The sequence below is a fragment of the Protopterus annectens genome, chromosome 2.part1 (genome assembly GCF_019279795.1).
Source record: "Protopterus annectens isolate FY-2018-M chromosome 2.part1, PAN1.0, whole genome shotgun sequence".
NCBI lineage: Eukaryota > Metazoa > Chordata > Ceratodontiformes > Protopteridae > Protopterus > Protopterus annectens.
In genome coordinates, this window is record NC_056729.1 from 574,918,064 (window position 1) to 574,940,961 (window position 22,898).

Genomic DNA, 22,898 nt, shown 5'->3' on the forward strand with positions numbered 1-22,898 from the left:
ATTGACTGCAAGACAGAATCTATATTAAAGTATAAGGTACCACTTTAGGAAGTAAAAGATTAATTAGAGGATGTACTTTTTATTAAACCATTCATGAATAATTGCAAAGTTCATTGCTCAGATTCACTGTGTTATATTTATCAGATCTATTCCACTTTGAATTCATGGAGTTGCTTGCAGTTCATAGGCTCATCGGTTCATAGGATGATAATAGGCTATTGGCACAGAGGGCCTTATAAGCCTAGATAAGAATTTTGCCCATGTTCCCACAAAGACAACACCTGTTTCCCCTGTCCAGCAGGGACACGGGTGGAATCCCAGGGGTGCATTTTCTGTTTTCCATCCAGTTGTCCAGGTTCCTCTTAAAGAGGGCTTGTGAAGTACTCTGGTTGACATGGGGAGGGAGTTTATTCCACAGATGGGGGAGTCTTTGGGACACAAATCTATCCCGCCAACAAGTTCTGTCAATGTCACATACCAGGTTATGGCCTTGCATGTGGGTTGGGCGAGTGGAGTTTGACTTACGGATATGCAGCAACTCTATCAAGGCTGGGTCTAAGATGGCCTTGTATGCCAGACACAGGTCACCTCTGAGCAGCCTGTATGACAGTGAGTAGAGGGACAAGGCTTTTAGCCTATCTGTATAGGACAGATGTTTGAGACCCTGGATTTTCTGAGTCAGGAACCTCTGTGGTCTCTGCAGCTGCTCCATGTGCTTAGCAAGGTAAATGGCAAAGGGGGCATTGTACTTTATAATGGGTCTGATATGGGAGGAGTACAGGGATGTTATGACCTCCTTGTTCCTGGATGAAATACCCTGATTTATGAGGTGGGTCATGTAGAAAGCCTTCCGTACAACAGAGGTAACATGGTGGTCAAAAGTCAGATTGCTATCAACCTGGGTGCCCAAGTCCCTCACGACTGATTGCATGCTTAGTACATTGTTATTAATGTGATAATTAGTGGGGACACCATTTACCCCAAAGGACATAATGATGCATTTCTTGGCATTCAGTTTGAGGCCATGCTTCTGGCACCAGTCATTAGTTTAGGTAAGGCCCTCTTGGAGGATGTTAACATCAAAAGGGGAATTTAAGACAGCACCTGGCTTGCAGTCATCTGCAAACTTGGTCATCCACAGACCAATGGTTTTGGCTTGCACCTCAGAAAAGTATATCCCAAACAGTAGAGTCCCCAAGACCAATCTTTGTGGTACACCTCTCGTTACTGGTCTCCTACTAGAGGTGGCTTCCCCTATTTTGACCGAGCGGGTTATATCAGTGAGCCAGTTAGCTACACATCTGGTAACATAGGAGTTGATGCCTAGCTGCGAGATTTTATCTATTATCCTCTAGTGGGGAATTATGTCAGAGACTTTTGCTAGGTCAAGATAGGCAGTATACACCGTCTTCCCCTCATCCATGGCTTTGGTGACAGCTTAGAAGAAGTCGACCAAGTTTAATAGGCATGATCCCCCTTTCACAAAACCAAATTGTGTGGGGTCAAGCATTTGGAGGTTTCCAATGTCCTTGTTTATAAGGTCCATGATAATGTGTTCCATGGCCTTGCAGATAAATCAGGCTAGTTAAGCTGATGGGCCTATAACTGCCCTGGTCAGTGGAAGCTCCACCTTTGTGTTAAGGGATGACAGTGGCTGTCCTCCAGTCTGCTGGGATGAAGCCAGACCTCAGGCTTTGGTTGAATAGGGTGCCTAATGTAGCTGAGAGCTCATGCCTGAGTTCATGTAGGATGCAAGCCAGGGATGTTCTCAAGTCCCATGGAGACTGTATTTTTTGCCTTTGATGGCATTAAAGACCTGCTCCCTGGTGATGGGAGAAGAGGTGCTGGGGATGTCCTGGTTTACTGATGGGGGAACAGGGGGTGAAGTTTTCACTGAACCTGTCTGCCAGCAGGTTTGCAATAACTCCAGCAATTGTGTATGTGGTGTTCTTGACCACCAGTTCAGAGTAGATTTGGGTGTTACCTTTGAAATTGTAGACATGTGAAGAAGGCCTTCTGATTGTCCTTAGTGGATGTGGCCAATTTGGACTCAAAGTGAGCCTTAGAGGATTTCACCAGTGACCTTATTTGTTTGTTCAGACAAAGGAGAGATTGCTTCCAACTTGGCACCTGCTCCTTCTTGGTCCTGGACAGCAATTTTTTTCCTTTTATTATAGAGTTTGATTTGGTCCTGTCAGGTATTACTGAGTCCATACAGCTATGTAGGTGCTCATAGTATATAGTTTTTTTGTGTAGGCTTGGACATTAGAGGTAATTCCAGCTGAGGGGATGGTGGTAGTGAAGCTGGTTATACCTGCTCTCAGGTGATTGTAGTTAGCTTTGGAAAAGTTTTTTTGTTTGACCCTGTCAAGTGGGGTCAGAGGAGATGGTGATTTTGAAAGTGATCGCTTTATGGTCGGATCTTGCCAAGGAGGATGACATTGTAAGGGTGCTACAGTGGATAATCATGTTGTTTAGTACCAGGTCCAAGATATTTGCACCTCTCATGGGGTTGTCAGTCAGCTGATACAATGCACTGGCATTGACAAAGTTAAGAAATCTCTGGCCATTCGTGTTTGGGCTAGAATAGGTCTTCCACTCTATGGTTGGGTAGTTAAAGTCACCCAGGATCAGGGTAGAGGGTTGAATCTTGATAGAGTCAAGTAAGTCCAGATAGATGGAGTGGGCATTCTAGGTCATGGCTGGGGGTCTGTAACTAGCTATGATTTGAATAGGTGTTTTGGCAACAGTTAACTGCACTTGGAGTGTTTCCCGTGTGTCTTACTGTTTGACCAGCCTGGAGGTGTGTATGTCTTAGATAAATATTGAAACTCCACCTCCTTTAGCTTTGTAGCCCTCTGTTTGGGGTCTGAAAGTATGGTAGGATGTATAACTTGGTAAAGCTGGGATGCTCTCCACAGCTTTGAACCTGGTTTCAGTGACTCCACAAATGTCAGCATCCTCCAGGGTGAGGAATGATTGCAATGAATGCAGTTTCATGCTGACTCCTTTCATTTAGCAGTATGACCTTCACATTTTGTTTAGAAGAATTTTAGAAGAATTTTTCACATTGGTAATTTTGTGTTCAAGTTTTGCCTAAAAAAAGGCACTATAGGGGAGGCAAGAGCCTTTGCCAGAAGCCTGAAGCCCAAGGGAGACAGATGAAAGCCACCTCTGGCAAAGCATCGTGGTCTGCCAGTCATGTCCTCCCAGGCTGTCAGATACTGGATCCCCTTGTAATGACACCAGAGACTAAGCCAATTGTTAAAGTCAATCATTTTCTGTTTGTATTAAGGCATTATTCTGGGTGATGGTAGAATGCTGCTTAAGGCTAGGAACATACCTGCCTGAGATACATATTCAGTGAGCTCAATCATGACTCTCTTCATACAGTCCAGAGAGGTACATCTCAATTCATTCACATCAACATGGACTATGACAGAGTCATAGCAGTATCTGTTGTTAAGAGACTTGAGTGCATGAGTGATATGGTGGATTCTAGAAAATGAAAAGCAACTTACTATGACTTTCTCCTTGTTTAACCTGGTGAGGGGCATATCTGTGTATCTCACGATAGAGTCTCCATATGACTAGTATCTTTGGTTAAAAGTTTAATGCCAAAAGTTAAAAGTTTAATGCCAAGATTACTGGATTAACATAAGAAGTACCTGCTGTTTCATGCATATAGTGAATAGTTGGAAATACATGTATGGCTTGAACAACATGTAATGGTTGTAAGAAAATAAACATTGCATTTTTAAGTTTTTATATTTACACATGCATTTAAATATTTATGCACATATGTATGTATGTATGTTCTACTGAGCTTTGCCTAGGAGCATAAAAGCAAAATATGAATGTTTAAATACAGGAGTATTATTTCATGCATTTTGGATTATCTCAGCAGAATTAACAATGTATATATACAAACATACAAAGTTGTGCCAAAACATAAAGACATTCATTCATCCTTAACTGGTAGATACTGCACAGTGACATAAAGACAATGCACAGTATTTAAAATATATGTCAGAAAACTGCAGTTATATTCTTATAGTTATAAAGTTCAGGGCAATGAGAAAGAAAAGAAAAATGGAAAAACTTTTATGTGTTGCTAAGAGTTGTTCTAGTGAGTTTTCATATCAAATATTGTGTACATACTAAATACTAAAGAGAAAGGTAGAATGTAGATGAAGCCTGATAGGAAGTACTTACTTTGGGCTTGTTTGAGAAGATTTGTTTTGCCCTGAGTTCAAAATTTGATGCAAGAGTCTAGCCCCTGGATTCTCAAAAGCTTGCACAGCGTGCAAGATCGGTGCAGGAGCCCAAACAGGCAATATGTCCGCCGTGCGATCCAGGAACAGCCTGCAGGGGCATGCATGAGCGCTCCTGCACTAATCCCGCACGGACTAAGCTCTTGTATGCAAATCACCCCATTTGCAGGAGAAATTCATGAAAATGAGGTGAATTTGTGATCCAGGATGCTTGCGATCGTCCGTGCAGGACTAGTGCAATCAGCAGAAATGTACGCAGTTAGTAACCAAGTACATGTCTGAAAAATCCAAAACTGAGCTATGACAGCCACAAATAAAGGCTGCATATCATGTAGTAAGCATGCCAATGGCCAAGTATAAGACCATTGGCATTGCAAACAGTACAAAAATTAAAAAACAATCAACTTTTAATGCCTATTAGCTGATCCTGGCTGTTTAAGTGTAGGACAGCGGCACGCAAACGGGATCTGGGGGAAAATAACAAAACAAACATAAATTAAGCATTCTAACAAAAATCAGAATTCTGCCATGCAAGTCAATGGCAGGCAGAAGACAACATGGCCAGTGTGTAGTGGCTCAGTGTGAGACATGTAACTATGCATTAGCAGGTAATCCTTTGCAAATGAGGGGAAGGGTAGTGAATCCCAGTTTTCCCCAGGATGTGAGGCAGGTCCCAACAGTATAAGAGTATGAATAGCTGGGTGCAAGCCTAGGAGGTAGGTGACATAATGGGTGTGTGTGTCAGGCATACTGTCAGTGGATTGGAGCCCTGTGGCTCGGGGTTGCTCCTAGCTAAGCACAGCTAAGCTATTGGGTGTGTCTAAACCTGCCTAGCACTCTTTACAAAGCCTAAGCGGGTGTGCTCGGTGCGCACCGGGTTGTACAGGAAGAAAAAAGAAGTTAAATTAGGAAATAGTAGCAGTGTGCACATTTGTGCACTCTGCACAGTGCACACACGGGCTGAAACAGGAAAGAAATGGGAAGGGAAAACAGCAGTAGGAAGGTAATCAAGGAGAACAAGCTTAGCTGGCAGGTGAAATGTATCAGAATCAGACAATTACACAGGCAGCAGCCCAGCCCAGCCCAGAACACTACTATAAGCGAAACAAACACCTTCCCCTCTGGCTTTTCCCACACTCTACACCACCGATATATACAAGTGGAGAACTTTTAACTAACGAACCTACAAAATGAGAAGGGCTGCAGCAGGCAACATAGAACAACATGTGCAAGAGGCTGAGGGTGGTGAGGATGTGAATATTGCTGAACAACCCATAATGAGGAGACAGAGAAGAGTGTACAGACCCAGGGTAACCTATCAGGGGCTACATGAGCTAGAGATAGTGGAGTGCTATAGGGTGGACAGAGACCTCCTACAGCAATATGTCGAGCTGTGCCGGCCACATCTGTCACACAACACTGACCAAGGGAAACCCATCCCAGTGGATACCAAGGTATGTGTAGGCCTAGGTATGCTAGCCACAGGTATCTCCCAAAGCACAACTGGGGATATCATGGGGATCTCACAGGCATCAGCATCCAGAGTATTCCACCAATTCCTGGATGCCATGTCAGCACATGCCAGTGAGCATGTATATGTCCTTAACACCCGTGAGGTGTTGACCAGCAATGTGCGTTTCTTCCACCAAATAGCAGAATACCCTGGATTAGTGGGTGCCATATACTGCATGCACATATGCACTGAAGCACCACCCAGTGAGCAGGGTAGTTTCTGCATCAACTGCGGGGCCATCCCCTCCATCAACTGCCAGGTCGTATGTGATGCCCAGGGCATCATACTGAATGTGTGTGCAGGCTGCCCTTGAAGCTATGACGATTCCCACATATGGCATATGACGCAGCTGTACCAGAGATTTGCCGATGGAGACATCCCCTATGGCCACCTAGTGGGGGATGTTGGGTACACACTGGAGCCATGGCTGATGACACCCATCAGAAATGCACACACACCTGAACAAGAACGCCATAATGAGGCACACGCATATGACAGACATATAATAGAGCATGTGTTTCGAATGCTGAGGTCACGGTTCCAGTGTCTGGACACATCCGGTGGAGTCTTGCAGTATTCACCAGGTACATGTACCCAAATTGTTATGGTATGTGCTATGCTACACAATATGATCCTGTGGAAACAGCTGCAGCAGGAACAGCATGGGTCAGGGCCACACAACCCCCCACCAATGCCAAGGCCTGCACAGGCACAGAGTGACCTGGAGGAGGAAGACCTGAGCCTGCCCCAGTAGGCAGAAGGAGGCGTGCCCAGTATGTCCTGTCTTGACAAAGAGGCAGCTCATAGCACATGCACTGACACAGTAGGGACCCAGGGAATGACACCTCTCTCTGACCCGCGCATACAGTAAACGGGATGCCAAACATGACACTACCTGTTCTCAACCATGTATAGGGAGTGTACTGTGTGCATCCGACATAGGCAGCCCACCATCACCATCCGCAAGCCTGGCACACCCCCAAGGTAAATCAGTCAACCTACAAATTGCCATATGGAGTAGAATGTGTCGTTACCTGTAGCTATGGTATGGATTGGAACATGCAAGGGAAATGAGAGGCTGGATGTTATAGCAGAGAAAGTAGACAACCATAGTGGCACCATGACATCTGTAACACATACTGGAGTCATCACAGTAGCCAGTACTACACAGGGTGACAAAACCCACTGCAGGAAATGTGCTGAGCAACATGTGTGTCCATATGGCCCACACATGCCAGTCAGGATGGTTCACATATCTAATAACAGTGTCTGGCAACAGGGCAGGTGTAAACAAACTCAAGCAGAGCCATTGCCATGGCCCCAGAATGATGGTTATGGTTAACCTTCCCCCCAGGCCTACACAGACAGACCACAGCAGGGCGGCCAATGGGATGTTAGTTCTGAAGGGTAGGAAGTCAGACAATAATATGTAGGGCAACCAAAGCCATGATCTGTAGTACACTGGTATGCCTCTAGCCAGCACGATAGGTAAGACTACAGACTGAAATGGAGTACCCGACATACCAGTACAGTCCCAGCAAATATGTACAAGTGTCAGGTGTGCCCCCTCATCCTATGTAGACATATAGTAACAGCCAGGTGTGCCCTCCCCCAATCCATGTAGAAATGTAGAAATAGTCAGGTGTGCCTTCCCCCTAACCTACATAGAAATATAGTAACAGTCAGGTGTGCCCCTCCCAATCCTCTGTAGAGCTGTAGAAACAGTCAGGTGTGCCCTCCCCACTATGCAGAAATGTAGTAATGGTCAATGCCAAATGATGGATGGATACCCTGCAGAGAGAGCATGCTGTCTGTCGGTGTACAACACAAAGGTCAGTACTGCAGTACAAACTACCCGGACTTGACCCACATATGCAATACAGATGGCCATACTGGGCATGCTCATACACTTAGAGAAATGAAGGCAATGTAAGGCAACAACATACTGAAAGGTCATACTGGGCATGCTCACACACAAACACATGACGGCCATGTCTGCAAACACCAGTGGACCAGACATATCTGGTAGTTGCTAGTGCAGACACCCATCAGTATGCACCACTCATGCCTTGCACACACAGTGGATAAGAATACAGATATATATGTAAGGACAACACACTATAATAACCCAAAGGTAGATGGACATAGATGTGTGGAAGAGGGTGACTGTGACAAGGAGCCATCCAGGCCTGTCCCACCCAGCACACAGCCAATGGACCCCAAACACATGAGGTGCAGACATCACTAACTGCAGATACTAGCCACCAGTATCTGTCAGCATTACAGACCATGTGGTGCACATGCCAGCTGTGCAACATGACTGTACGAGGAAGTACTCATCTAGAAACTGTATACACGTACCTTTGAATTATGACCCTGTGTGTGTCCGCATGTGGCGTGTCAACCTCTACATGAATGGGTAATGGCCCATGCACGCACACTGCCCTCCCCATAGCCCTACTATGACAAGCCCTCTGAGGTCATCCAATGTGAAATACACCTTTGGGAGAGATGTAGGCTAGAAATCTCTGTGGCGTGTCCCATAACTGCGTACTGATGTAATGTGATAAGCTAGTTAGGTGGGACTTTGAATCCCACACATGGCAACTGTGTGTGTGTGTGTGTGTGTGTGTGTGTGTGTGTGTGTGTGTGTGTGTGTGTGTGTGTGTGTGTGTGTGTGTAGAGAGCAATGCTTTTAAGGGTAGTCACACTCCCAACAATGTCAATGCACAACTTAGACAAGGCTGCTGATGTCATCCACCTAAAAATACACCTCTGGGAAGCTGTAGCCCAGTAATCTCCGTAGCGCTTCCTGTAACTGTGTACCGCTGTAGTGTGATAAACTAGTTAGGTAGGAGTTCTATCCCCAGACATGGCAACTGCATGTGTGTCTGTCTGTCTGTTTAGAGAACAATGCATTTTAGGCTAGCCACACTCTCTGCAATCCAAATGCTCAACCTTTGCAAGGCAGCTGGTGTCATCCACCTAGTAATATACCTCTTGGAGGCTGTAGTCCAGTAATCTCCGTAGCGTGTCCTGTAAGTGTGTACCGCTGTAGTGTGATAAACTAATTAGGTAGGAATTCTATCCCCAGACATGGCAACTGTGTGTATGTCTGTCTGTCTGTGTAGAGAGCAATGCTTTTTAGGCTAGCCACACTCCCCACAATCCAAATGCTCAACATTTGCAAAGCAGCTGATGTCATCCACCTAGTAATACACCTCTTGGAAGCTGTAGCCCAGTAATCTCTATGGCATGTCCTGTAAGTGCGTACTGCTGTAGTGTGATAAACTAGTTAGGTAGGAGCTATATTCCCAAACAATGCAACTGTGTGTGTGTGTCTGTTAGTCTGTATAGAGAACAATGCTTTTTAGCCTAGCCACACTCCCCATAATCCAAATGTTCAACCTATGCAAGGCAGCTGATGTCATCCATCTAGTAATACACCTCTTGGAAGTTTTAGCCTAGTAATCTCTGTAGCCCATCCTGTAAGTGCGTACCACTGTAGTGTGATAAATGAGTTAGGTAGGAGTTCCATCCCCAGACATGACAACTGTGTGTGTATGTGTAGAGAGCAATGCTTTTTAGGCTAGCCACACTCCCCACAATCTAAATGCGCAACCTTTGCAAGGCAGCTGAAGTCATCCACCTAGGAATACCTCTTGGAAGCTGTAGCCCAGTAATCTCTCTAGTGCCTTCTGTAAGTGCCCACCAGTGTAGTGTGATAAACTAGTTAGGTAGGAGTGCTATCCCCAGACGTGGCAACTGTGTGTAGAGCAATGCTTTTTAGGCTAGCCACACCCCCCCCCACAATCCAAATGCTCAACCTTTGCAAGGCAGCTGATGTCATCCACCTAGTAATACACCTCTTGGAACCTGTAGCCCAGTAATCTCCGTAGCATGTCCTGCAAGTGTGTACCACCGCAGTGTGATAAACTAGTTAGGTATTATTTCTATCCCCAGACATGGTAACTGTGTGTGTCTGTCAGTCTGTGTAGAGAGCAATGCTTTTTAGGCTAGCCACACTCCCCACAATCCAAATGCTCAACCTTTGCAAGGCAGCTGATGTCATCCACCTAGTAATACATCTCTTGGAAGCTGCAGCTCAGTAATCTCTGTAGCGTGTTCGGTAAGTATGTACCACTGTTGTGTGATAAACTAGGTAGGAGTTTTATCCTCAGACATGGCAATTGTGTGTGTGTGTCTGCCTGTGTAAAGTGCAATGCTTTTTATGCTAGCCACACTCCCCACAATCCAAATGTTCATCCTTTGCAAGGCAGCTGATGTCATCCACCTAGTAATACACCTCTTGGAAGCTGTAGCCCAGTAATCTCCCTAGCGCATCCTGTGTGTACCGCTGTAGTATGAAAAACTAGTTAGGTAGGAGTTCTCTCCCCCAACATGGCAACTGTGTGTGAGTGTTGTTTGTGTGTATGTCTGTGTAGAGAGCAATGCTTTTTAGGCTAGCCACACTCCCCACAATCCAATTGCTCAACCTTTCCAAGGCAGCTGATGTCATCCACCTAGTAATACCCCTCTTGGAAGCTGTAGCCCAGTAATTTCCATAGAGCATCCTGTAAATGCGTACTGTTGTAGTGTGATAAACTAATCAGATAGGAGTTCTATCCCTAGACATGACAAGTGTGTGTGTGTGTGTGTGTGTGTGTGTGTGTGTGTGTGTGTGTGTGTGTGTGTGTGTGTGTGTGTGTGTGTGTGTCTGTCTGTTTAGAGAGCAATGCTTTTTTAGGCTAGCCACAATCCCCACAATCCAAATGCTCAACCTTTGCAAGGCAGCTGATGTCATCCACCTAGTAATACACCACTGGGAAGACTGTAGCTCAGTAATCTCCGTAGCATGTGCCATAACTGCGTACTGCTGTAGTGTGATTCAGAACTCTAGTAGGGTTTTATACCCACCCATAGCAGTAATGGATGTTTTGTGTGTGTTCCACTGTCTGTGTAGGGAGCAATGCATTTTGGGCTAGTCATATTCAGTACATGTCAAATGCCCTACTTTGACAATCTTGCTGATGTTAGCCAATGTGATATACACCTTTGGGGAAGGAATACTGCAGTAATCACAGTGGTGCTTGCTATAACTGTGTAGTGCTGTAGTGTAATAAACTAGCTAGGTAGGGGTTCTACTCCCGGACATGACAAGTGTGTGTGTGTGTGTGTGTGTGTGTGTGTGTGTGTGTGTGTGTGTGTGTGTGTGTGTGTGTGTGTGTGTGTGTGTGTGTGTGTGTGTTTGTACCCTGTAACCTGTGTGTAGGAGGGTATGCGTGTGTGACACCTGGGCCCAATGTGTAGCAGGTTTTACAATTTTCTTATATGGTGGCCCTAGTGCATATCACAATGTCCACTGTACAGGGAAAGCAGCTGTGAAATAGCCGAGAGACTGGGATGCATATCCATACCCATACATGTGACAACAAGCCCAGGCAATCACAGTTAGCAACCCCAGTATTACCTAGAGCACATTCTCAACCCATGTCTCATACATACACGGCAAGGCAACAGCTAAGAAGTGTGTAGTACACTGCATATTAGCAACTAATAGTAACAATGGTGTAAATGCAGTGGCCTACAGAGGCCATGGTACCCTGTCCAACAGTATGATAGGCACCTAATTGCAGACAGTGTGCCTTCAGTATGTTTCTCACTGGATGCCTGCAACAACTGTGGTTCCATCAAAAGTGATCCGCAACGGACATACCATGCATTACCCACATGCCCTGTATGGACAGATGCAACTGACACCAGGGAATACCTGTAGCATTGTCAACCAGCTGTGCATTACCTGGCCCTGCCAAATGAGGACGGGACTGTCACATCTGATGATTACATTCTGTGTACACAACATGGGTCAGACAAACCAGGCACACTTCCACATGCCACTGTACATGAATGTGGGATGTGTGCACATCCCAAACACCGTCCATGTCATGGCATATAGAACACATACATGCCAAGCATTCCACAGCACTGGTCATGCACGTTAGTAACCCAGGAGACTGGATGGTGTAAACTATACCCACTTGTGTGGTCCATTCCGGACACTACACCCCTCAGCCATAATGCAGACCATTCTCATGTAGCCTGGTGCCAAGTTATACTCCTCACCTAGCCTTGCACAGCCATCCTGGACCCTCAACCATTACACACTCGTGAAGCAATGCACACATGCACGCTGGTACTAGCACCCTGTGTCTGTGTGTGTGGTATATGATGCTTCCGACCACAATCACACCCACTACCACACCCAGTAGCATACTGAAGCATTCTCTCTAATGTCAGACACCGTCACATAACCTTTGACCATAGAACCTCAGGATATCCCCTGTGGGCTAATTCATACCTATGCAATACTGTATTGTGGCAAGGTAACTGGTTAGGAAGTGTATTTGTTACCCTGCCAAGTGTGGTAATGTGTATGGGTCCCTTACAGAGTGTGGCTGTGTTGACAATGACACCTGTTCATGTGGACAGGCTTGTGTGCTAGGCATACTGTATCACAACAGTGTTGCAGATGTCACACACCAGCACATATACCTCTGGACAGCTCACCAACATGCAAGCTAATTGGCACATGCAAGAGCTGCATACACATGTGATAGCTATGCATAGCAGTCAGGTGTTTGAAACCCCATACTGGTAGGTGTGTGACACAAACATGCTTACATTTTACTCACCCACACCTTCCCTGACATACTTTGTCTCTGCCTGTCCCACCCACACCCTCTCTGGTAGGTGAGGGATGTACACCTGCTTTGCTAGGCAGCAGCTTGTGTTTTGTAAGTGATGGTCATGATCAGCTGATGGCCTCTGCACAAATTGTAGTCCTCCTCTAGCTGAGTGCATGTGGAACAGCTGTGGTCACATTCCCATAGCCAAATTGCATGGTAACATACTCCAATATCTAGGAACATCATATTGGTGTTGGCCCTTTACATCCACTGTGGGCAGGAACTAGAGTTGTCATTTGGCGAAATGCAGCTCAGATGGATTGGCGATTTACCTCTAAAAACTTACACTGTGGAAACAGGGCAACATACAGGAGGGGGATGTGCCTGGCCTGACTACAGACTGTAAGTGCTGCTATACTGCATGTGGAGTAATGTTGGTTTCACAGTGCGTGTGTGGATATGGCTGTCCTACATGTTGTAATGCCTGCCATGTCAGTACTGTGTTTATGAGGAATCTGCATTTGCAAGGTTGTCTGCAGACTGGGCAGTGTGTTGTGCCCTTGGTGTTATGTGTTGCCCACAGAGCATGCATATGTGAACTGCAGTAGGTAGTGTGAGGATTGCACTCTGTAGATGGTGAAAGCCCTGACAGTTACTGACTTCATATCCCTCATAGGACACATGTTGCAACAAACCCTGTTATGACAGTACATGTACGAGGTTAACACAGCAACATGTCAATATTGGTCCTGTGTATGTGCTTCCAGCCACAACTCTGTCAACCTTTGTACATATGTTGTGCATTATGAGGTGCATGTGTGCTGTACACCATCATAAGTGTCATCATATCTGATAGCAAGCCAGGGAAATATCAGACTGCTGCACAGGTTATGAACAGTACGGGTTATATTCGCTGACACTACCAGGACATTCCATGTTCGTTTGTACAGTACTGAGGTCTGTGTAACTATGGTGACTGTCAACAGTGTGTGTATTGTGAACATGTTCTTTAGCCTGTGTACAGACTGTGGTATGGTTAGTCTGTGAGTGGCACATATGAGGATGTTGTTGAACAGATAGTCCATATACTGTACTTTTATGCTAGCTTACCATATTTGGCTGTGCTGTGTTCACATTGGATGCAGTTATGCACCTTCATACAGCTGTATCGTACCCTGTGGTATGGCATGCATGCAGAGCCTGCTATATATGCAGGTACATGTGCATTCCCCCATAGGAGATGTTGGCCAATGATGAGCCAGTCTGCCTGTAACCTGCACAGTGCATTTTTACATGTCTAGCAGCTTAGTGTACTTATCCAGTGAGATATCATGTGGAGATACTTGCCAGATGTACTGTTGCTGGGTCTCCCTTAACAGTCATGTATGTCAGACAGAGCAGTGGGATGCTGTACAGATGTATGTCACTATCTAATGGGTAGTATGTGGCCATGGCACCCTGTACCAGCGGTATTATGTGACAGGCCAGACAGGGGTGTGTGAATGCATACCCATGGTGGCATATGTATACCAGTCATTATGTGTTATACCCATCTACATGGCTGTTAACATCCATATCATCATGCATGGTACACATGTTTAGCACTAAGGGGTTCTGTGTATACCTCCGGACTGTAAGGAGTGTTTCAGAATGTCCACATATATTGGCCAATATCTGTGCTGCAGTCCATGGGGGCATTACGTGCTAGCAGTGGTACTTTACCAGGATGTACTTAGGATGTCTGTCAGTAGCCAATGGCACACATGTGGAAAGCAGATGTGACCTCCAACACACACCATGTCTGTAAAGACAATCCCAATTACAGTAGCAATAGTCTACCAATATACCTGCTATATATACTTGACATCCACTTGCACTCTTACGTTGGGACTATAGGGGCTGGGGTAGGTCTACACTCCATGTCCAGAACATATGGTGAGGACATCTGTACATAAATCCATCCAGATATATATCTATGATTACACATATACATACCGACATATATAAATAGGTATGTATAAGTACATAGATATACATATACACACCCAGATATATACATATACAGAGCAATATATGTCTACACATATACAGATAGTGATACATATGCACATAAACGTATGGATATCAACAGATATGACAGTAGTAGGTATAGTGGTATAGATATGTATGCACATATAGTCATAGATATCTATACATATACCAACATAACTAGGCATATCTGTACACATGGATGTGCATACATATATAGCTATATACACGTATCTATATGTACATATATGTATACCTATATATATATATATATATATATATATATCTCAGGTAGAACCATATATATATATATATATATATATATATATATATGTATATGTACATATATGTATACCTATATATATATATATATATATATATATATATATATATATATATATATATATATATATATATGTACATATATATATATATATATATATATATATATATACATATACATATATATATATACATATATATATATATATATATATATATATATATATATATATATATATATATATATATGGTTCTACCTGAGATAGCCGACAGCTGATTTCACCAGCAACGAATTTGCGAGCACCAGAAGATCGACAATCCGGAAGACCGACGGTATGGATCAAAAAACCGACACCGAGGATACTGACTTGGAAAAAGGCTGTGTAAGTATGCGGTGGTGACGGACGTTAGGGTGCGAGTAAGGTAAGTGTGGATATTGACGGTCTGTGGGGATAGGGGTGGGTTTAGTGATTTAGGGTCAGTCTGGGTTAGGTAAGTGTGCGTAGTGATAGTGTTTGGGTTAGCGGGTTAAGTGAGTTAGGGTTAGGGCCCGTGTTAGGTAAGTGTCGTAGTAGTATTTTTGGGTTAGGGGCGGGTTAAGTGAGTTAGGGTTAGGGCGTGGGTTAGTTGAGTGTGCGATAGTGACGGACCTTAGGGTAAGGGTTTGGGTTAGGGTTGTAGACAGTTGTGTATGTGAGGTTTAGTGTGGGTTTGTGAGGATTTTGGTGTGCTTGTGTTGTGTGTGTGGTTTTGGACAGGGGATGTGTTTTGTTAGTTGATTGTTGTTATTGTGGTGTGTGCAGCGTATGAGGTTTTGTGTTTGTGGACCGTCGGTTATTTGATTGTCGGGCATGTGAGGTTTTGTGTTTATGGTTTGTCGATTATGTGGTGTCGATGTTTGTGTTGTCGGTGTTTTGCAGTGTTGGTTATGTCAGGTAGAACCATATATATATATATATATATATATATATATATATATATATATATATATATATATATATATACACATATGTGTAGATGCATATATGTATAGATATGTACACATGTGTACATACAAAGAGATGTACACATGGTCATATATATGTAGCATTATACAGATGTGTATACAGAAATATGTATGTGTATAACTGTATATGTACATGTAGACATCTATACACCTATATGTATACAACCATATACCTGTCATGAGTAAACGTCATGGTTGCGTATACCCTCCCACATGTATTCCACAGTATGTATCTGCTATGTGTACAGTATGATGAAACAACATATGTGATGCAACAGTCATATTAATAACAAGGACTACACAATCTAGGACATAAAGGCAAGTGTTCAATACCACTCAATTTGGGTAATGACAGATGTATTGGTAACATAACAGCTGTCCGCACAGTGGTCATGGCGTAGTGGTCATGTGTTGTGACTGCAGTGTAAAGGGCTCTGAGTTCATGACCTGCAAGGGCTGCACATTTTGTTGCTGGCCAGAACAAGGACTGTTGGATACAGCATTGTTAAGGCAGTGTTTGTGCAATGTAGGCCACACACGTCAGTATCACGACATAGCTAGGTAGGGGTCTAGCCCCAGTGTTGGCAAGTAACTGTGTGCATGTATGTGGATGGGTCTACATCAGTTTGCAGGGTATACATGCCTCAGCGGGCCACCTATCCATGTGGCACAGGCAATACCCGGTATAGTAACCTGTGAAATGTGTTTGACTGTACCCCAGATATGTCACAACCATGGTGTCAGCACAGTGACATACCCCGTTGTGCATTATGACTGCAGACCAACCTTGTGCTGACACATGTACACCTACAACACACTTGCACATCAGTCTAGAGACCACAACCAAGCAGTATTACTAACAGCTAGAAGGTATCACTGCTGGATGGCTGCACTACCTGCTAATTATGCCTCATACTCCACACCCTACAACATGTTACACTGCAGGACTGTGGTACATTGGTGTACACTCACTCTGTGCATCAGAGCAATCTCAGCCTGTCCCTGCATCAATGGTATGGATAACAGGGAAGGGGCACAGGTATCATCATATGCACAGGGTGTGGTGTTGGTCTGCCAGAGTCCATGAGTGGGCCATACATTTGACACAATGTGGGTGGGTGAGGGGGTATTCTGGGGAGCTGGCTGAGGTGATGTGATGTGTGTAGTTATGAGGTGCCCTAGGTGTGTTTGCATAGTGTGGGGGTATGCATGCATACAGTTCTGCCTTGTGGCTGCCCTACACAGGTGTTTATGGACAGCTGCAGACCATACCTGGCAGGGTGTTCAGTTTACTGCCTCCAGCCATGGACACATGGATTGTGCCTGCCAGGGGTTCTGCAGGCACGTGCAGGTACAGGCATTGAAGTGCTACTCTCACCTGCTGATGATATTTGCTGCTGGTACTACATCCCTCCTGGAACTGGCCAGGACCACATGCATGTGGCCTTCTGTGGTGTGGACAGTACACCCCTCACACTGCTGGGGCTGCTACTGCCACTACGGGAGCCCCTTGGTGTCCTAGCACACCCACGCTGAGTGCCAGCTGTTGGTGTTGCTGGGCAGATCCACGTGTGCGTCGCCGCATCCCCACCACATGTCAAAGCATGGACACACCATGGCTGATGAGGGCCATCAGCTCATCATGCCATCTATCCGCTTGCTCATTAGAAGCACGGATGGCAGCTCCCACTTCACGGAGGTTGTCACCTACAGTAGCAAGTGCAGTCCTCTGCATCCTAAGGCCCTGTCTCGTGCAATGCTCAATAAGTGCCTGCACCACCATTACAGCCTGGAACATACGTCTGCTGGTTGCAGCTATGTTGCCTATGCCAGGGGCATGATGTCCAGCGTCCCTACCACAAGCACCCTGGGACATCCGCCTATGTGGCAGCCTGCTGGACATCTGGCTATGCCTGCTGTGACTGGACACAGTAGGCATGGTTACCACACTTTCCTGTGCAATGCCACTGAATGCCAACTGTCCCTCTGCTATGGGCACTGGTGCTGGGGTGTGTATAGGCACTGTAACTGTGCACAGGGGTGGGGTGACTAAAAGGGGGATGTCAAATGTATGTGCAGTGTTGGGCCCTGACATCCCCACCTGTGCCTCACTATCATCATCATCATCATCATCATCATCATCATCATCATTATCATCATCATCGATGTCTGTATGGACACCTACCTCAGATTAGGTGCAGGAGGGACCCTGACCCACCTCGCCACCTGTGGGGGAAGACAATAACCACACTTTAAAACCTGTATAGCATTGCTTAACAGTACACACACCCACAGACACACACACACACACACACACACACACACACACACACACACACACACACACACACACACACACATATCTGTACTACCTACCTGTCCATGCCTTTACAGACAGCCCTGCGTATATGTCCATGTGTTACTCCATCCTGCATCACACCTGTTAACATACACACATTGCTACCACTCATTAACATCACAGTCCTCTAAATGCACACACAAGCGGCCACAGCACAAGGCCTGTTGCTACATTATGTGCCTGACCTGTGTGTAGTGGAGTAACATGGCCCCAATGCTGTCATTTGGTATGCACCCTCTGTATGGCCGGAATGATGTGCATGGCCTCTATATGTGTGGGCTACTATGTTGTAGCTATAATATCTCCCACTGGTGTGTCATGTGTACATGCAGGATATGTTACTCCGTTGGCCCATCAAGTGTCAACTGTAATATGTGGATACACTCCCTGATGTTGACTATTCTTTCCCCAATGCACCTGTATTCTGTAGGTGACCTCTCCACTGACAGCAATATTATGTGTGTACCTGGGGTCTACCTTCCCTTTGGATGCCTGATCCATGTTACAGGCCATATTATACTATTTGCTGTCCTGTGAGTACATGACAGGTATTCCTGGTGTGCAATGTGGCACTCCATGTCCATGTACTGCACGGTCCCAAAGGGGGGGTACAGCCATATGAACACCCCACAATTACACATGTGCATAGATGGTCACACACACAAACACACACATGCACACACTCATCATACATGCATCTACCTCCCACTACTTCACCAGATTGACCATGCAGGCAAAGTAACTAACCACCAGGATGCACATACACATACATGCAGGTGAGGATGCACAATGATCGTACACACAGTCCTCCAATTACCCATCTGCCAAGATGCAGAATGTATGGTACAGAACAGCATGCAGTTCAGCTATACTCACACCATGCTATCAGTGGTATACATGTGTATGATGCATGTGCTGTGACTAGGTGATGCCCCTTCCCCTGGATACCTCTGCACCCATGTACACATTATTGCTGTGCACCTGTTTTGCACCCTGCCATGTATTGTACCCAACAACTCATAGGTGGCCAACCCATTGTGGAATGTGTAGTACTGTGTCACTTATGCCAGCTGCACCTCTCACAGCCCCTATGTGTTTCAGCAACACATACCTGGGATGATATATGGACTGTTGTCACTGGTGAATCCTGGATGCCTGATTTGCAGCTGTCAACATCAACAGACCATTTATGGCCACTGCAGAAGTGCTTACACTGACAACCATCACAGCATACCATGGCTATGGGGCATGTACACACTGTCACCGCTTTACCACACACATCCGTGATCTGGCATGGGACCACAGCACTGCAGATTTTAGCTGTACACACACCTGGTATCTAACATATGTCCTGTACATTCACATGCAGTGTCTACAGATTGTGGTAGTTGTGCGGCTGCTGACCATGATGCATACACACCATGTGAGGATGTGTGTGCACACCCTTATCGTGATGGTTTATCACACCTCTTGTTGTGTGTACTACAGCAGTCACTGTTCATGGCAGGGGTATACCAGCATGGGCCTTCCGCAATTGCCAGTGTATGTTCAGCCTACCCTTCATATGTCCCCGTTTCTGCATGTTTGCAAGGTCCACTCATGTGGACATCCCATGGTGTTCACACAATGTCATCTCTGTTGCAGTGTAGGTAGGATTATGGCTGCCACAGGTCCTGGATATGACTATATGCAGATAGAGCCATTCCTACCATCCTTGGGATCCCTGCTTCAGTGCACTGGTGTTTCATGCTGAGAGCACCCCCCCTCAACATTTATGCAGCTGCATGACAGGTAGGCCCTACACATATGTGTCGGCTTGCAGTGTCCCATACACTGCACACCACATGTTGCAGCTTATACCCAGCTGATAATGTGGATTAGTATAATGCTGTATGCCATAGTGTATCTCAGCAGCAGTTGGCATTGCCCTACAAGTATGAACACTGATGTTGTACTGTATATGGGTGTTGTCCAGAACATGTCGCTACTGTAGGCCATATCTACCAACAGTATGTTACCCCCTGTGGAGACAGTCCACAATGACAGGATGTTAGTTGTCATGCAGGTGTGTGACATACCCTTTCAATACCCCATCATGTCCGCCCCTGTAAGACCATGCATTTCACAGCAACAATACATGCACATGTACAGCATGCATTGAGGGTAGGTGTGTAAGATGTGTGCATGGAATATTACATCACCATTATAAGTCAGGTGTGCTGGCATGCATCTACATAATACATACTCACCAGCTTCACACTGCTGCCTCGCTGTTACCCCAGAGGGACCTACATAAGTGGGTGAGAGATGTAAGGTCAGTGGCCACACCTATAGCAATGCTACAGGTTGGGTGCAGTACTACCATAAATCTACTTTAAATACACACAGTACTACCACATCTGGACAGCTGATTATCACTACAATGCAGCAACACATTATTTGTATAACATATCAGATATGCATGATCTACATGTACCACTGTGGATATTTGCACAACAGTGGTCTACTGATGTGCCCTGTGTCCTTACCTGCACGCTCCTCAGCTGTTGTGTGGGTGACACCCACCTCCACAAAGAGGTCCGGTGGTTGATGCTGTTCAGGATGGGCAGATGCCACGAGGCTGGGCAGTAGCTCCTCCACACGTGTCAGGGCGGTATGGGTGGCATGGCCCCCCTGTGGCAAGGTGATCCCCCTGGACTGTGGCTGCATTCTGACAGGCATTGCAGAGCAGGTCAGTGCAATGATGCTGGACCTGCTCATAACTGCGGTTATGCAGGCCGACATCATTGACCCTGTGTATGAGATCGTTCCACAGGGTGGTCCGCTCCTGCTGTTCCACTGCTGTTCTTCCAAACAGGACCTGGTAGTGCAGGACCAGGTGGTTGATTATCACTTCATTCTCCTCTGCGGAATAAGTTGGTAGGTGGCTGTGTGCCATCGTGCCTGAAAAACATGAGGATGGGAACAGGCCTGAGTGACTCATATGGTAAAGTTACCACAGTTCATAATGCACATCTTTGTCATCCCCCCATATCAGCTTCAACAGACTATACACACAACTCATTAGGTATGGCTACAGCTTAACTACCATTTGGACAGATTGTGTAGTGTACCACACCTTCTGCTATGTGATTGTAGCCATGTCCCCTGTGTGGATACTAACATTGCGGGCTTGTTACAGACTATTCACTTGCATGCCATTGTCAGGGCCACTATGGTTACATATATGCCAGTGGTATGGCTGCTCTGAGATTACTGCACATCTGACAGTCTGTGTTATAGGGGGTTCTATGTATGCTGTTGGACATGTACTGAGAATGTGTAGACTTTTACTACCTACATATGTACTATGACAGTGACACATTAACATGTATATGTTCCATTGGCCAGCTGATCCACCTCGCCACACCCATCTGACCAGAATACCTGGCCACATCACATGTGTGTGCCAACCTGGGGCCTGTTAGTGTCCTGTTACAGCCATACCATCAGGTGGAACCACCCAGGGGATGTTGGCCCACCCCCTCGGCCACACACCAACATGTCCCTGTCCCCTGAGCTCAGGTCTGAGTCTGTTCCATACCAGGCTCCACAGACACATGAGGGATGTGCTACATCCATCTGGGGCACCCAGTACACATTCACATGGCCAACATGTTACCCCTGCTCAGGCACCAGACCTGGCACCTTCAGGATGTGGACTGCTGTTTTGATTGGGAGTTGGTGGGAACCTTGTTCCCATTATGGCCATACTGGGGACCATGGGGCATCCACATCACAGACTACACACACCATCCACGGTGTTTACCCACCACATGTGTCACATACCACCCCTGTAGACTGTCCTCTTTATCTACCAATCCTGACCACCTCCATGTGTATATCTGCCACACTTCCCCATATTCCCATTGCATACTTCACAGGCGGGGGCATTGTGGTGCTAGGATGGGGCTAACATGTGACATTCCTGTCCATGGTGTACATACTGCCAGCTGTAGATATCTGTCTGTATTGCTATGTGTGCTGCTGCCTTGCACATAGCACACATCACTGTGGCAGTGATATAGGGGACATGTCTTACCATACATATCTGTTTGTGTGTGTGTTTGTACAGATGTTGACATTTGCATATTGGTATCTATCTATATGTGTGTAGATATATGTGACTACATATATATGTCGACACATGGGTATATGTATATTTCTGGACATACATGCTGATATACATATATATCTTTAAATATTATATATGTGATATATGTACACGGATCACCTAGACAAGAACAACAGCGCAAAACACTGACAACACATGGTCGACAATCGAAACACTGACAACGTAATTACTGCACAAAAAAAGGAAAATAAAATTTCCTTTTTTGTGCTAGCAGGGGTGCTACGCCCCCTACACCCCCCGCACCTCCACACACCCCCCGTAACTTTAATATACCACATCTGAGATTGCATTACAGTGCAGGAATGGAAATCTTTCCATTCCACACTACGGAGACATACCGTTTCCCCATTGTCGGCATTTTGATTGTTGACCATGTGGTGTCAGTTATGTGGGTTTCGGTCTTCTCCATTGCCGTTCTTCTCTGGGGGACCCATGTACACATATGCATACCTATATGTGGGGTACATTCAGACATCAGTTCCACAATCTCACAACACCTTCCTGCACAGCTGCACTGTTCTGCCTTGCTACAACACAGACAGGTGCCACATATAGACACGGCCTGACATTGGAGGG

The 22,898-nt window shown here is 45.6% G+C and overlaps 1 protein-coding gene across 2 annotated transcripts in view; it reads right to left on the reverse strand.

Moving 5' to 3' along the window:
- The window catches only part of LOC122794154, a 247,565-nt gene that overhangs the window by 118,620 nt on the left and 106,047 nt on the right, over window positions 1-22,898 (reverse strand). The window lies entirely within an intron of this gene.